This window comes from Cavia porcellus, unplaced genomic scaffold (assembly GCF_034190915.1).
Source record: "Cavia porcellus strain 051 isolate PalLab524CR breed Dunkin Hartley unplaced genomic scaffold, mCavPor4.1 scaffold_96, whole genome shotgun sequence".
NCBI classification, from domain to species: Eukaryota; Metazoa; Chordata; class Mammalia; order Rodentia; family Caviidae; genus Cavia; species Cavia porcellus.
The window spans coordinates 947,672-959,199 of NW_026947579.1; positions in this window are offsets into that span (position 1 = coordinate 947,672).

Consider the following 11,528-nt stretch of genomic DNA (forward strand, 5'->3'; position numbering starts at 1 on the left):
ACCACCCCGTGTTTTATTTCTCACTCCTACTAGTGAATGGCCTGTTAGAAACCCTTACAATCCGCCCACCCCGCGATGTTTTTTAGAAACCTATCCTACATTGCCACTGCATTTTTCCTGACCTCAGCATCCTGACCACCCCGTGGTGCTTTTCTCCATCCTACTGCCACTCACTGCCTATCCTGATTCTGGCCCTCCGATTCACACCACCTCGTGATGTTTTTCTCACTCCTACTAGTGAATGGCCTGTTAGAAACCCTTACAATTATCACCACCCGCGATGTTTTTCAGAAACCTATCCCACTTTGCCACTGCATGTATCCTGACCTCCCCATGGTGACCACTCTGTGGTGCTTTTCTCCATCCTACATTGCCACTCACTGCCTATCCTGATTCAGGGCCTCCGATTCGCACCACGCCGTGATGTTTTTCTCACTCCAACTACTGAAAGGCCTATTAGAAATCCTTACAATGCGCACCAACTCGCGATGTTTTTCAGAAAACTATCCCACATTGCCACTACATGTTTCCTGACCTCCCCATACCGACCACCCCGTGGAGCTTTTCTCCATCCTACATTGCCACTCACTGCCTATCCTGATTCAGGCCCTCCGATTCAGACCATCCCATGATGTTTTTCTCACTCCTACTAGTGAATGGCCTGTAAGAAAGCCTTACAATGTGCTCCACCTGGCGATGTTTTTCAGAAACATATCCTACATTAGCAATGCATGTTTCCTGACCTCCCCTTGCTGACCCCACCGTTGTGCTTTTCTCCATTTTACATTTCCATTCACTGCCTGTCCTAATTCTGGCCCTCCGATTAACACCACCCCGTGATGTTTTTCTCACTCCTACTAGTGAAAGGCCTGTTACAAAGATTTACAATGCGCACCATCTGGCGATGTTTTTCAGAAACGTATCCCACATTGCCAATGCATGTTTCCTGACCTCCCCATGCTGACCACCCCGTGGTGCTTTTCTCCATCCTACATTGCCACTGACTGCCTATCCTAATTCAGAACATCTGATTCACACCACCCCGTGATGATTTTCTCCCTCCTACTAGTGAATCGCCTGTTAGACACCCTTACAATGCGCGATACAGAGTGATGTTTTTCAGAAAACTATCCTACATTTCCACAGTATGTTTCCTGACCTCCCTGTGCTGTCCACTCAGTGTTGCTTTTCTCTATCCTTCATTGCAACTCACTGCCTATCCTAAATCAGGCCCTCCGATTCACACCACCCCGTGATGTTTTTCTCACTCCAACTAGTGAATGGCCTGTTAGAAACTAATACAATGCGCTCCACCCTGCTTTTTTTTTTTCAGAAACCTATCCTACATTGCCACTGCATGTTTCCTGACCTCCCCATGCTGACCACCCTGTTGTGCTTTTCTCCATCCTACATAGCCAATCAATGCCTATCCTATTTCAGGCCCTCCGAATCACACCACCCATTGAAGTTGTTCTCACTCCTACTAGTGAATGGCCTGTTAGAAACCCATACAATGCGGACCACGCTGCGATGTTTATCAGAAACCTATTCTACATTTCCAATGCATGTGTCCTTGCCTCCCCATGTTGCCAAACCGGGGTGCATTTCTCCATCCTACGTTGCCACTCACAACCTATCCTAATTCAGGTCCTCCGATTCACACCACCACTTGATGTTTTTTTCACTCCTCCTTGTCAGTGGCTTGTTAGAAAGCCTTCCAATGCGCACCACTCCACAGTGTTTTTCAGAAACCTATCCTACATTGTCACTGCATGTTTCCTGACCTCCCCATGTTGACCACACCGTCGTGCTTTTCTCCATTCTTCATTGCCACTCACTGCCTATTCTATTACAGGCCCTCCGATTCACACCACCCCGTGATGTTTTTCTCACTCCTACTAGTGAATGTACTGTTAGAAAGCCTTACAGTGCACACCACCTGGAGATGTTTTTCAGGAACCTATCCTACATTGCCAATGCATGTTTCCTGACCTCCCCATTCTGACCACCCCATGGTGCTTTTCTCCATCCTACATTGCCACTCACTGTGAATCCTAATTCAGAACATCTGATTCACACCACCCCGTGATGTTGTTCTCACTCCTACTAGTGAATGGCCTGTTAGATACCCTTACAATGCGCACCACCCTGCGATGTTTTTCAGAAACCTATACTACATTGCCACTGAATGTTTCCTGATCTCCCCATGCTGACCATGCCGTGGTGCTTTTCTCCATTCTACATTGCCACTCACTGCCTATCCTGATTCAGGCCTTCCGATTCACAGCAACACGTGATGTATTTCTCACTCCTACTAGTGAATGGCCTGCTAGAAACCCTAACAATGCGCACCACCCCGCGAGGTTTTGCAGGAACCTATACTACATTGCCATTGCATGTTTCATGACCTCCGCATGCTGACCACACCGTGGTGCTTTTCTCAATTTTACATTGCCACTCACTGCCTATTCTAATTCAGGCCCTCCGATTCACACCACCCCATGATGTTTTTCTCACTCCTACTAGTGAATGGCCTGTTAGAAAGCCTTACATTGCAGACCACCCGGCGATGTTTTTCAGAAACCTATCCTACATTGCCAATGCATGTTTCCTGACCTCCCCATTCTGACCACCCCATGGTGCTTTTCTCCATCCTACATTGCCACTCACAGCCTATGCTAATTCAGAACATCTGAATCACACCACCCCGTGATGTTTTTCTCACTCCTACTAGTGAATGGCCTGTTAGAAACCCTTACAATGTTCACCACCCCGTGATGTTTTTCAGGAAAATATACCACATTGCCACTGCATGTTTCCTGACCTCCCCATGCTCACCAACCCGTGTTGCTTTTCTCCATCCTACATTGCCACTCACTGACCATCCTGATTCAGGGCTTCCGATTCACACCACCCCATGATTTATTTCTCACTCCTACTAGTGAATGGCCTGTTAGAAACCCTTACAATCCGCAGCACCCCGCGATGTTTTTCAGAAACCTATCCTACATTGCCACTGCATTTTTCCTGACCTCCCCATGGTGACCACTCCATGGTGCTTTTCTCCATCCTACATTGCCACTCACTGCCTATCCTGATTCAGGCCCTCCGATTCGCACCACGCCGTGATGTTTTTCTTACTCCTACTATTGAATGGCCTGTTAGAAATCCTTACAATTCGCACCAACTCGCGATGCTTTTCAGAAATCTTTCCCACATTGCCACTACATGTTTCCTGACCTCCCCATCCTGACCACTCTGTGGTGCTTTTCTCCATCCTGCATTGCCACTCACTGCCTATCCTGATTGAGGCCCTCCAATTCAGACCACCCCGTGATGTTTTTCTCACTCCTACTAGTGAAAGGCCTATAACAAAGATTTACAATGTGCACCATCTGGCGATGTTTTTCAGAAACATATCCCACATCGCCAATGCATGTTTCCTGACCTCCCCATGCTGACCACCCCGTGGTGCTTTTCTCCATCTTACATTGCCACTGACTGCCTATCCTAATTCAGAACATCTGATTCACACCACCCCATGATGTTTTTCTCACTCCTACTAGTGATTCGCCTGTTAGACACCCTTGCAATGCGCACTACCGAGTGATGTTTTTCAAAAAACTATCCTACATTGCCACTGCATGTTTCCAGACCTCCCTGTGCTGACCACCCCGTGGTGCTTTTCTCCATTGTACATTGCCACTCACTGCCTATTCTAAATCAGGCCCTCTGATTCACACCACCACGTGATGTTTTTTTCACTCCTCCTTGTCAGTGGCTTGTTAGAAAGCCTTCCAATGTGCACCACTCCACAGTGTTTTTCAGAAACCTATCCTACATTGCCACTGCATGTTTCCTGACATCCCCATGTTGACCACCCCGTCTTGCTTTTCTCCATTCTTCATTGCCACTCACTGCCTATCCTATTTCAGGCCCTCCTATTCACACCACCCCGTGATGTTTTTCTCACTCCTGCTAGTTAATGGCCTGTTAGAAACCATTACAATGCGCCCCACCCCGCAGTTTTTTTCAGAAACCTATCCTGCATTGCCAATGCATGTTTCCTGACTTCCCCTTACTGACCACTCCGAGGTGCTTTTCTCCATCCTACATTGCAACTACCGGCCTAACCTGATTCAGGCCCTCGGATTCACGCCACCCCGTGATGTTTTTCTCACTCCTACTAGTGAATGTACTGTTAGAAAGCCTTACAGTGCACACCACCTGGAGATGTTTTTCAGAAATCTATCATACATTGCCACTGCATATTTCCTGACATCCCTGTGCTGACCACCCCGTGCTGCTTTTCTCCATTCTACATTGCCACTCACTGCCTGTCCTAAATCAGGCCCTCCGATTCACACCACCCCGTGATGTTTTTCTCACTCCAACTAGTGAATGGCTTGTTAGAATCCAATACAATGCGCACCACCCTGCTTTTCTTTTTCAGAAACCTATCCTACATTGCCACTGCATGTTTCCTGACCTCCCCATGCTGACCACCCTGTGGTGCTTTTCTCCATCCTACATAGCCAATCAATGCCTATCCTATTTCAGGCCCTCAGAATCACACCACCCCTTGAAGTTGTTCTCACTCCTACTAGTGAATGGCCTGTTAGAAACCCATACAATGCGCACCAACCTGCGATGTTTATCAGAAACCTATTCTACATTGCCAATGCATGTTTCCTTGCCTCCCCATGCTGACAAACCGGGGTGCAATTCTCCATCCTACATTGCCACTCACAGCGTATCCTAATTCAGGCCCTCCGATTCACACCACCACGTGATGTTTTTTTCACTCCTCCTTGTCAGTGGCTTGTTAGAAAGCCTTCCAATGTGCACCACTCCACAGTGTTTTTCAGAAACCTATCCTACATTGCCACTGCATGTTTCCTGACCTCCCCATGTTGACCACCCCGTCTTGCTTTTCTCCATTCTTCATTGCCACTCACTGCCCATCCTATTTCAGGCCCTCCGATTCACACCACCCCGTGATGTTTTTCTCACTCCTACTAGTGAATGTACTGTTAGAAAGCCTTACAGTGCACACCACCTGGAGATGTTTTTCAGGAACCTATCCTACATTGCCAATGCATGTTTCCTGACCTCCCCATGCTGACCACCCCGTGGTGCTTTTCTCCATCCTACATTGCCACTCACTGTGAATCCTAATTCAGAACATCTGATTCACACCACCCCGTGATGTTGTTCTCACTCCTACTAGTGAATGGTCTGTTAGAAACCCTTACAATGTGCACCACCCTGCGATGTTTTTCAGAAACCTATACTACATTGCCACTGAATGTTTCCTGATCTCCCCATGCTGACCATGCCGTGGTGCTTTTCTCCATTCTACATTGCCACTCACTGCCTATCCTGATTCAGGCCTTCCGATTCACAGCAACACGTGATGTATTTCTCACTCCTACTAGTGAATGGCCTGCTAGAAACCCTAACAACGCGCACCACCCCGCGAGGTTTTGCAGGAACCTATACTACATTGCATTGCATGTTTCATGACCTCCGCATGCTGACCACACCGTGGTGCTTTTCTCAATTTTACATTGCCACTCACTGCCTATTCTAATTCAGGCCCTCCGATTCACACCAACCCATGATGTTTTTCTCACTCCTACTAGTGAATGGCCTGTTAGAAAGCCTTACATTGCAGACCACCCGGCGATGTTTTTCAGAAACCTATCCTACATTGCCAATGCATGTTTCCTGACCTCCCCATTCTGACCACCCCATGGTGCTTTTCTCCATCCTACATTGCCACTCACAGCCTATGCTAATTCAGAACATCTGAATCACACCACCCCGTGATGTTTTTCTCACTCCTACTAGTGAATGGCCTGTTAGAAACCCTTACAATGTTCACCACCCCGTGATGTTTTTCAGGAACCTATACTACATTGCCACTGCATGTTCCCTGACCTCCCCATGCTCACCAACCCGTGGTGCTTTTCTCCATCCTACATTGCCACTCACTGACCATCCTGATTCAGGGCTTCCGATTCACACCACCCCATGATTTATTTCTCACTCCTACTAGTGAATGGCCTATTAGAAACCCTTACAATCCACAGCACCCCGCGATGTTTTTCAGAAACCTATCCTACATTGCCACTGCATTTTTTCTGACCTCCCCATGGTGACCACTCCATGGTGCTTTTCTCCATCCTACATTGCCACTCACTGCCTATCCTGATTCAGGCCCTCCGATTCGCACCACGCCGTGACGTTTTTCTTACTCCTACTATTGAATGGCCTGTTAGAAATCCTTACAATTCGCACCAACTCGCGATGTTTTTCAGAAATCTTTCCCACATTGCCACTACATGTTTCCTGACCTCCCCATCCTGACCACTCCGTGGTGCTTTTCTCCATCCTGCATTGCCACTCACTGCCTATCCTGATTGAGGCCCTCCAATTCAGACCACCTAGTGATGTTTTTCACACTCCTACTAGTGAATGGCCTGTTAGAAAGCCTTACAATGTGCAGCACCTAGCGATGTTTTTCAGAAACCTATCCTTCATTGCCAATGCATGTTTCCTGACCTCCACTTGCTGACCACCCCGTGGTGCTTTTCTCCGTTTTACATTGCCACTCACTGCCTATCCTAATTCTGGCCCTCCGATTAACACCACCCCGTGATGTTTTTCTCACTCCTACTAGTGAAAGGCCTGTAACAAAGATTTACAATGTGCACCATCTGGCGATGTTTTTCAGAAACATATCCCACATCGCCAATGCATGTTTCCTGACCTCCCCATGCTGACCACCCCGTGGTGCTTTTCTCCATCTTACATTGCCACTGACTGCCTATCCTAATTCAGAATATCTGATTCACACCACCCCATGATGTTTTTCTCACTCCTACTAGTGATTCGCCTGTTAGACACCCTTGCAATGCGCACTACCGAGTGATGTTTTTCAAAAAACTATCCTACATTGCCACTGCATGTTTCCAGACCTCCCTGTGCTGACCACCCCGTGGTGCTTTTCTCCATTGTACATTGCCACTCACTGCCTATCCTAAATCAGGCCCTCTGATTCACACCACCACGTGATGTTTTTTTCACTCCTCCTTGTCAGTGGCTTGTTAGAAAGCCTTCCAATGTGCACCACTCCACAGTGTTTTTCAGAAACCTATCCTACATTGCCACTGCATGTTTCCTGACATCCCCATGTTGACCTCCCCGTCTTGCTTTTCTCCATTCTTCATTGCCACTCACTGCCTATCCTATTTCAGGCCCTCCGTTTCACACCACCCTGTGATGTTTTTCTCACTCCTGCTAGTTAATGGCCTGTTAGAAACCATTACAATGCGCCCCACCCCGCAGTTTTTTTCAGAAACCTATCCTGCATTGCCAATGCATGTTTCCTGACTTCCCCTTACTGACCACTCCGAGGTGCTTTTCTCCATCCTACATTGCAACTAGCTGCCTAACCTGATTCAGGCCCTCGGATTCACGCCACCCCGTGATGTTTTTCTCACTCCTACTAGTGAATGTACTGTTAGAAAGCCTTACAGTGCACACCACCTGGAGATGTTTTTCAGAAATCTATCCTACATTGCCAATGCATGTTTCCTGACCTCCCCATGCTGACCACCCCGTGGTGCTTTTCTCCATCCTACATTGCCACTCACTGTGAATCCTAATTCAGAACATCTGATTCACACCACCCTGTGATGTTGTTCTCACTCCTACTAGTGAATGGCCTGTTAGAAACCCTTACAATGCGCACCACCCTGCGATGTTTTTCAGAAACCTATACTACATTGCCACTGAATGTTTCCTGACCTCCCCATGCTGACCATGCCGTGGTGCTTTTCTCCATCCTATATTGCCACTCACTGCCTATCCTGATTCAGGCCTTCCGATTCACAGCAACACGTGATGTATTTCTCACTCCTACTAGTGAATGGCCTGCTAGAAACCCTAACAATGCGCACCACCCCGTGAGGTTTTGAAGGAACCTATCCTACATTGCCACTGCATGCTTCCTGACCTCCGCATGCTGACCACACCGTGGTGCTTTTCTCAATTTTACATTGCCACTCACTGCCTATTCTAATTCAGGCCCTCCGATTCACACCACCCCATGATGTTTTTCTCACTCCTACTAGTGAATGGCCTGTTAGAAAGCCTTACACTGCAGACAACCCGGCGATGTTTTTCTGAAACCTATCCTACATTGCCAATGCATGTTTCCTGACCTCCCCATTCTGACCACCCCATGGTGCTTTTCTCCATCCTACATTGCCACTCACAGCCTATGCTAATTCAGAACATCTGAATCACACCACCCCGTGATGTTTTTCTCACTCCTACTAGTGAATGGCCTGGTAGAAACCCTTACAATGTTCACCACCCCATGATGTTTTTCAGGAACCTATACTACATTGCCACTGCATATTTCCTGACCTCCCCATGCTCACCAACCCGTGCTGCTTTTCTCCATCCTACGTTGCCACTCACTGACCATCCTGATTCAGGGCTTCCGATTCACACCACCCCGTGTTTTATTTCTCACTCCTACTAGTGAATGGCCTGTTAGAAACCCTTACAATCCGCCCACCCCGCGATGTTTTTTAGAAACCTATCCTACATTGCCACTGCATTTTTCCTGACCTCAGCATCCTGACCACCCCGTGGTGCTTTTCTCCATCCTACATTGCCACTCACTGCCTATCCTGATTCTGGCCCTCCGATTCACACCACCTCGTGATGTTTTTCTCACTCCTACTAGTGAATGGCCTGTTAGAAACCCTTACAATTATCACCACTCGCGATGTTTTTCAGAAACCTATCCCACTTTGCCACTGCATGTATCCTGACCTCCCCATGGTGACCACTCCGTGGTGCTTTTCTCCATCCTACATTGCCACTCACTGCCTATCCTGATTCAGGGCCTCCGATTCGCACCATGCCGTGATGTTTTTCTCACTCCAACTACTGAAAGGCCTATTAGAAATCCTTACAATGCGCACCAACTCGCGATGTTTTTCAGAAAACTATCCCACATTGCCACTACATGTTTCCTGACCTCCCCATACAGACCACCCCGTGGAGCTTTTCTCCATCCTACATTGCCACTCACTGCCTATCCTGATTCAGGCCCTCCGATTCAGACCATCCCGTGATGTTTTTCTCACTCCTACTAGTGAATGGCCTGTAAGAAAGCCTTACAATGTGCTCCACCTGGCGATGTTTTTCAGAAACATATCCTACATTAGCAATGCATGTTTCCTGACCTCCCCTTGCTGACCCCCCCGTTGTGCTTTTCTCCATTTTACATTTCCATTCACTGCCTGTCCTAATTCTGGCCCTCCGATTAACACCACCCCGTGATGTTTTTCTCACTCCTACTAGTGAAAGGCCTGTTACAAAGATTTACAATGCGCACCATCTGGCGATGTTTTTCAGAAACGTATCCCACATTGCCAATGCATGTTTCCTGACCTCCCCATGCTGACCACCCCGTGGTGCTTTTCTCCATCCTACATTGCCACTGACTGCCTATCCTAATTCAGAACATCTGATTCACACCACCCCGTGATGTTTTTCTCCCTCCTACTAGTAAATCGCCTGTTAGACACCCTTACAATGCGCGATACAGAGTGATGTTTTTCAGAAAACTATCCTACATTGCCACTGCATGTTTCCTGACCTCCCTGTGCTGTCCACTCAGTGTTGCTTTTCTCTATCCTTCATTGCAACTCACTGCCTATCCTAAATCAGGCCCTCCGATTCACACCACCCCGTGATGTTTTTCTCACTCCAACTAGTGAATGGCCTGTTAGAAACTAATACAATGCGCTCCACCCTGCTTTTTTTTTTTCAGAAACCTATCCTACATTGCCACTGCATGTTTCCTGACCTCCCCATGCTGACCACCCTGTTGTGCTTTTCTCCATCCTACATAGCCAATCAATGCCTATCCTATTTCAGGCCCTCCGAATCACACCACCCATTGAAGTTGTTCTCACTCCTACTAGTGAATGGCCTGTTAGAAACCCATACAATGCGGACCACGCTGCGATGTTTATCAGAAACCTATTCTACATTTCCAATGCATGTGTCCTTGCCTCCCCATGTTGCCAAACCGGGGTGCATTTCTCCATCCTACGTTGCCACTCACAACCTATCCTAATTCAGGTCCTCCGATTCACACCACCACTTGATGTTTTTTTCACTCCTCCTTGTCAGTGGCTTGTTAGAAAGCCTTCCAATGCGCACCACTCCACAGTGTTTTTCAGAAACCTATCCTACATTGCCACTGCATGTTTCCTGACCTCCCCATGTTGACCACACCGTCGTGCTTTTCTCCATTCTTCATTGCCACTCACTGCCTATTCTATTTCAGGCCCTCCGATTCACACCACCCCGTGATGTTTTTCTCACTCCTACTAGTGAATGTACTGTTAGAAAGCCTTACAGTGCACACCACCTGGAGATGTTTTTCAGGAACCTATCCTACATTGCCAATGCATGTTTCCTGACCTCCCCATGCTGACCACCCCGTGGTGCTTATCTCCATCCTACATTGCCACTCACTGTGAATCCTAATTCAGAACATCTGATTCACACCACCCCGTGATGTTGTTCTCACTCCTACTAGTGAATGGCCTGTTAGAAACCCTTACAATGCGCACCACCCTGCGATGTTTTTCAGAAACCTATACTACATTGCCACTGAATGTTTCCTGATCTCCCCATGCTGACCATGCCGTGGTGCTTTTCTCCATTCTACATTGCCACTCACTGCCTATCCTGATTCAGGCCTTCCGATTCACAGCAACACGTGATGTATTTCTCACTCCTACTAGTGAATGGCCTGCTAGAAACCCTAACAATGCGCACCACCCAGCGAGGTTTTGCAGGAACCTATACTACATTGCCATTGCATGTTTCATGACCTCCGCATGCTGACCACACCGTGGTGCTTTTCTCAATTTTACATTGCCACTCACTGCCTATTCTAATTCAGGCCCTCCGATTCACACCACCCCATGATGTTTTTCTCACTCCTACTAGTGAATGGCCTGTTAGAAAGCCTTACATTGCAGACCACCCGGCGATGTTTTTCAGAAACCTATCCTACATTGCCAATGCATGTTTCCTGACCTCCCCATTCTGACCACCCCATGGTGCTTTTCTCCATCCTACATTGCCACTCAGAGCCTATGCTAATTCAGAACATCTGAATCACACCACCCCGTGATGTTTTTCTCACTCCTACTAGTGAATGGCCTGTTAGAAACCCTTACAATGTTCACCACCCCGTGATGTTTTTCAGGAACCTATACTACATTGCCACTGCATGTTTCCTGACCTCCCCATGCTCACCAACCCGTGGTGCTTTTCTCCATCCTACATTGCCACTCACTGACCATCCTGATTCAGGGCTTCCGATTCACACCACCCCATGATTTATTTCTCACTCCTACTAGTGAATGGCCTGTTAGAAACCCTTACAATCCGCAGCACCCCGCGATGTTTTTCAGAAACCT